This window comes from Ambystoma mexicanum, chromosome 8 (genome assembly GCF_040938575.1).
Source record: "Ambystoma mexicanum isolate Mex_15411 chromosome 8, UKY_AmexF1_1, whole genome shotgun sequence".
Classification (NCBI taxonomy): domain Eukaryota; kingdom Metazoa; phylum Chordata; class Amphibia; order Caudata; family Ambystomatidae; genus Ambystoma; species Ambystoma mexicanum.
In genome coordinates this window covers 86,623,109-86,629,108 of record NC_090929.1, presented here as the reverse complement: position 1 = coordinate 86,629,108, position 6,000 = coordinate 86,623,109, and the positions used below count along the sequence as shown (strand labels likewise).

General features: G+C 54.5%; 1 protein-coding gene across 4 annotated transcripts in view; it reads left to right on the top strand.

The window, feature by feature from the left end:
* Positions 1 to 542: 542 nt before the first annotated feature.
* The window catches only part of LOC138471647 (uncharacterized), a 341,135-nt gene continuing 335,677 nt past the window's right edge, over positions 543 to 6,000 (top strand). For 2 of the 4 annotated variants that reach the window (XM_069609364.1, XM_069609361.1), the window contains exon 1: positions 543 to 866. The gene's annotated coding sequence lies outside the window, so the exon portion shown is untranslated. Of the gene's footprint in view, positions 923 to 6,000 lie in introns of all 4 variants that reach the window. The other 2 variants (XM_069609362.1, XM_069609360.1) reach the window with 1 other exon arrangement.

Sequence of the window (6,000 nt, the reverse complement as noted above, 5' to 3'; positions counted from 1 at the left end):
TCAGGGGGCAAAGAAACGTGCCGTGGGCAGTTCTGGGGGAATGCAAGTGACGAGGGTCAGGGGGACGAGGCAGTGGCACGGGCTGTTTCGAGACAGGGAGAATGGCGTGAGACCAACGTGATAGTGAGGAGTGCGGTGATGAGTGTTACATGAAAGGGGCAGTCTGGAAGCAAAGCGTGGGGTGTCACCAAACTGTGGACAATTGCGTTGTTCTGGGGTTTAGGGGTGACATGGAGCAGCAGCAATGGCCTGGCCAGTCTCGGGGGCAAGGGGTGTGACCATTTCAAGGCGCAATGGCAGCTCTCTACCAAGGAGTGATATGTGGCAACACTGGGGGCTGTTATATTGCATACAAACACAAGGCTTGTGGGGGCGCGGCAGGCAGCGTGCCTCTTTGCAGGGGGGCTGCCAGCCGGGTCCTCGGAAGGTGGAGGCGCCCTGGCTCCCCGGGGCCTGCCCCTCTGTGCACGCACTGTGAGCAGCGGCTCCTATTGGCCGGCTGCCCTCAGTAGGCAGCCCAGACAGGCAGCTAGCTCCACGCCCTGCTGCCTAGCGCTGTAGCTCGGGCAGGCGTGGCCCTGGCATGCGTGGCCCTGGCATGCGCGGTCTGGGCAGCCCCCCGCCTGTGAGTACCGGGAGGGTGCAGCTGGCAGAGCTGCCGGACACCGATCCCTTCTGCAGGGCGTGGGCAGCCTTGCAGATATCCTCTGCCTTTCAGCCACCACCCTCAGCCAGCGCCAGCCTTTGGCTCTCTCTCCAGTCCCCGGCGGCCGCTTTGTCTACCTGCCCCCCTGTCACAGAAGATACACAGGCCCCCACCTCGCCCCTAGAGGTGGGCCTCCACTTCTCGCGCTGGCCTCTCTCAGGTGGGTGTAACCTGAGTGACTCACTCCAATGCTGCTGTGGCACCCGTTACCCGACTGTGAGTATCGCTGGCGTGTGCCTCTCATAGTAGGTTATAATTAACCAACTCGTGGTACTCATTTTATCACCAAACGGTGAAAGGTTTGCACTGGCTCTCGAATGACAAGCGGTCGGCCATCTGACCTCATGTGACCCTTGTTGTTTTTGTATTATGGCACCTCAGTTCTGCGAAGGGAGGTGTTTGGGTGTGAGGAGTGAATTTAAATGTGTTAATGCATAATACATAATATGACTGAGTTCGATATTGTCTGTGGTGGAGAGTGTCACGAGCGTGTGCAGTATTATAGCGACTGTACTGGCGACGTCTAGGCGCTAGCAGTGAGACATTTGTCTCGTCCTTTAGCGAGGCAGATGCCTGGCGGTATTTGGCAGGGCAAGTCTGTGATCCTGTTTACTGAGAACGCCTTCTGTGGTCTGGAGGGAGCAAGGGGGCGGGGGAGCCTTATTTGTACCCAACAGCACAACATGTTCTAATTAAGCCAATAGATCCGGCGCAGCGTTTACTGGAGAGCTTCCAGACATCGCAGCGTTTACTGGAGAGCTCCCAGACACTGTGGCATTTACTGGAGAGCTCCCAGACACCTCTCCGTGGTGTTTACTGGAGAGCGTCCAGACACAGCAGCGTTTACTGGAGAGCTTCCAGACATCGCAGCGTTTACTGGAGAGCTCCTTGACACTGTGGCCTTTACTGGAGAGCTCCCAGACACCTCTCCGTGGTGTTTACTGGAGAGCGTCCAGACACAGCAGCGTTTACTGGAGAGCTTCCAGACACCGCAGCGTTTACTGGAGAGCTCCTTGACACTGTGGCCTTTACTGGAGAGCTCCCAGACAACTCTCCGTGGTGTTTACTGGAGAGCTTCCAGACACCGCAGCGTTGACTGGAGAGCTTCCAGACACTGTGGCGTTTACTGGAGAGCTCCCAGACACCTCTCTGTGGTGTTTACTGGAGAGCGTCCAGACTCCGCAGCGTTTACTGGAGAGATTCCAGACACTGAGGCGTTTACTGGAGAGCTCCCAGACAACTCTCCGTGGTGTTTACTGGAGAGCTTCCAGACACCGCAGCGTTTACTGGAGAGATTCCAGACACTGAGGCGTTTACTGGAGAGCTTCCAGACACTGTGGCGTTTACTGGAAAGATCTCAGACACCTCTCTGGCATTTACTGCAGAGCTTCCAGACACCACAGTGTTTACTGGAGAGCTTCCAGACACTGTGGCGTTTACTGGAGAGAGAGCTCACAGACAGCTCTCTGAGGCGTTTACTGGAGAGCTTCCAGACACTGTGACATTTAGTGGAGAGCTCCCAGACACCTCTCGGTGGCGTTACTGGAGAGCTTTCAGACACTGCAGTGTTTACTGGAGAGCTTCCAGAAACTGTGGCATTTACTGGAGAGCTCCGAGACACCTCTCCGTGGCGTTTACTGGAGAGCTCCCAGACACCTCTCCGTGGCGTTTACTGGAGAGCTTCAAGACACTGTGGCGTTTACTGGAGAGCTCCCAGACACCTCTATGTGGCATTTACTGGAGAGCTTCCAGACACTGCAGCGTTTACTGGAGAGCTTCCAAATACGGTGGCGTTTACTGGAGAGCTCCCAGACACTGGAGAACTTCTAGACACCTCTCTGTGGAGTTTACTGGAGAACTTCCAGACATCTATCCGTTGCATTTACTGGAGAGCTTTTTACTGGAGAGCTTCCAGACACCTCTCCATGGCATTTGCTGGACAGCTTCCAGACACCTCTCCGTGGCGTATACTGGAGATCTTCCAGACACCTCTCCGCTGCATTTACTGGAGAGCTTCAAGGCACCTCTCCGTTGCATTTACTGGAGAGCTCCCAGACACCTTTCCGTGGTGTTTATTGGAGAGCTCCCAGACACCTTTCCGTGGTGTTCCGTGGCATTTACTGGAGAGCTTCCAGACACCTCTCTGTGGTGTTTACTGGAGAGCTGCCAGACACCTCTCTGTGGCGTTTACTGGAGAGCTGGCAGACACTTCTCTGTTGCGTTTACTGGAGAGCTTCCAGACAACTCTCCGTAGCATTTACTGGAGAGCTTCCAGACACCGTGGTGTTTACTGGAGAGCTCCCAGAAACCTCTCCATGTCGTTTACTGGAGAGCTTCCAGACACCTCTCTGTGGCGTTTACTAGAGAGCTCCCAGACACCTCTCTGTGGCGTTTATGACATTTACTGGAGAGCTCCCAGACACCTCTCTGTGGCGTTTACTGGAGAGCTTCCAGACACCTCTCCGAGGCGTTTCCAGCATTTACTGGAGAGCTTCCAGACACCTCACCGTGGCGTTTACTGGAGAGCTCCCAGACACCTCTCCGTGGCGTTTACTGGAGAGCTTCCTGACACCTCTCTGTGGCATTTACTGGAGAGCTCCCAGACACCTCTCCGTGGCGTTTACTGAAGAGTTTCCAGGCACCTCTCTGTGGCATTTACTGGAGAGCTCCCAGACACCTTTCCGTGGTTTTTATTGGAGAGCTCCCAGACACCTCTCTGTGGCATTTACTAGAGAGCTTCCAGACACCTCTCTGTGGCATTTATTGGAGAACTTCCAGACACCTCTCTGTGGCGTTCACTGGAGAGCTTCCAGACATCTCTCTGTGGCGTTTACTGGAGAGCTTCCAGGCACCTCTCTGTGGCATTCATTGGAGAGCTTCCAGACACCTCTCCGTGGCATTTACTGGAGAGCTTCCAGGCACCTCTCCGTGGCGTTTACTGGAGAGCTTCCAGGCACCTCTCCGTGGCGTTCACTGGAGAGCTTTCAGGCACCTCTCCGTGCCATTTACAGGAGAGCTTCCAGACACCTCTCCGTGGCGTTTGCTGGAGATCTTCCAGACACCTCTCCGCTGCATTTAGTGGAGAGCTTCCAGACACCTCTCCGTTGCGTTTACTGGAGAGCTCCCAGACACGTTTCCGTGGCATTTATTGGAGAACTCCCAGACACCTCTCAGTGGCGTTTACCTGGAGAGCTTCCAGACACCTCTCCATGGCATTTACTGGAGAGCTTCCAGACACCTCTCCGCTGCATTTACTGGAGACCTTCCAGACACCTCTCCGTTGTGTTTACGGGAGAGCTCCCAGACACCTTTCCATGGCATTTATTGGGGAGCTCCCAGACACCTATCCATGGTGTTTACTGGAGAGCTTCCAGACACCTCTCTGTGGCATTTATTGGAGCGCTTCCAGACACCTCTCCATGGCATTTGCTGGAGAGCTCCCAGACACCTTTCCGTGGTTTTTATTGGAGAGCTCCCAGACACCTCTCTGTGGCATTTACTAGAGAGCTTCCAGACACCTCTCTGTGGCATTTATTGGAGAGCTTCCAGACACCTCTCTGGGGCGTTCACTGGAGAGCTTCCAGACATCTCTCCGTGGCGTTTACTGGAGAACTTCCAGGCACCTCTCTGTGGCATTCATTGGAGAGCTTCCAGACACCTCTCCGTGGCATTTACTGGAGAGCTTCCAGGCACCTCTCCGTGGCGTTTACTGGAGAGCTTCCAGGCACCTCTCCGTGGCGTTCACTGGAGAGCTTCCAGGCACCTCTCCGTGCCATTTACAGGAGAGCTTCCAGGCACCTCTCCGTGGCGTTTGCTGGAGATCTTCCAGACACCTCTCCGCTGCATTTAGTGGAGAGCTTCCAGACACCTCTCCGTTGCATTTACTGGAGAGCTCCCAGACACGTTTCTGTGGCATTTATTGGAGAACTCCCAGACACCTCTCAGTGGCGTTTACTAGAGAGCTTCCAGACACCTCTCCATGGCGTTCACTGGAGAGCTCCCAGACACCTTTCCGTGGCGTTTATTGGAGAGCTTCCAGACACCTCTCCGTGGCGTTTACGACATTTACTGGAGAGCTTCCTGACACCTCTCTGTGGTGTTTAATGGAGTGCTTCCAGACACCTCTCTTTGTGGCGTTTACTGGAGAGTTTCCAGACACCTCTTTGTGGCGTTTACTGGAGAGCTTTCAGACACCTCTCTGTGGCGTTTACTAGAGAGCTTCCAGGCACCTCTCTGTGGCATTTACTGGAGAGCTCCCAGGCACCTCACCGTGCCATTTACTGGAGAGCTTCCAGACACCTCTCCGCTGTATTTACTGGAGACCTTCCAGACACCTCTCCGTTGTGTTTACGGGAGAGCTCCCAGACACCTATCCGTGGTGTTTACTGGAGAGCTTCCAGACACCTCTCTGTGGCGTTTATTGGAGCACTTCCAGACATCTCTCCATGGCATTCACTGGAGAGCTCCCAGACACCTTTCCGTGGCATTTATTGGAGAGCTTCCAGACACCTCTCCATGGCGTTTACAGCATTTACTGGAGAGCTTCCCGACACCTCTCCGTGGCGTTTACTGGAGAGCTTTCAGACACCTCTGTGTGGCGTTTACCAGAGAGCTTCCAGAAACCTCTCTGTGGCGTTTACTGGAGAGCTTCCAGAAACCTCTCTGTGGCGTTTACTGGAGAGCTTCCAGACACCTCTCTGTGGCATTTATTGGAGCGCTTCCAGACACCTCTCCATGGCGTTCACTGGAGAGCTCCGACACCTTTCCGTGGCATTTATTGGAGAGCTTCCAGACACCTCTCCATGGCGTTTACAGCATTTACTGGAGAGCTTCCCAACACATCTCTGTGGCGTTTACTGGATAGCTTCCAGACACCTCTCCGTGGCATTTACTGGAGAGCTTTCAGACAGCTCTCTGTGGCATTTACTGGAGAACTTTCAGACACCTCTCTGTGGCATTTACTGGAGAGCTTCCAGGCACCTCTCTGTGGTGTGTACTGGAGAGCTTCCAGGCACCTCTCCGTGGCGTTCACTGGAGAGCTTCCAGACACCTCTCTGTGGCGTTCACTGGAGAGCTTCCAGACATCTCTCTGTGGGGTTTACTGGAGAGCTTCCAGGCACCTCTCTGTGGAGTTCACTGGAGAGCTTCCAGGAACCTCTCCGTGACGTTTACTGGAGAGCTTCCAGGCACCTCTCCGTGGCGTTTTCTGGAGATCTTCCAGACACCTCTCCGCTGCATTTAATGGAGAGCTTCCAGACACCTCTCCGTTGCGTTTACTGGAGAGCTCCCAGACA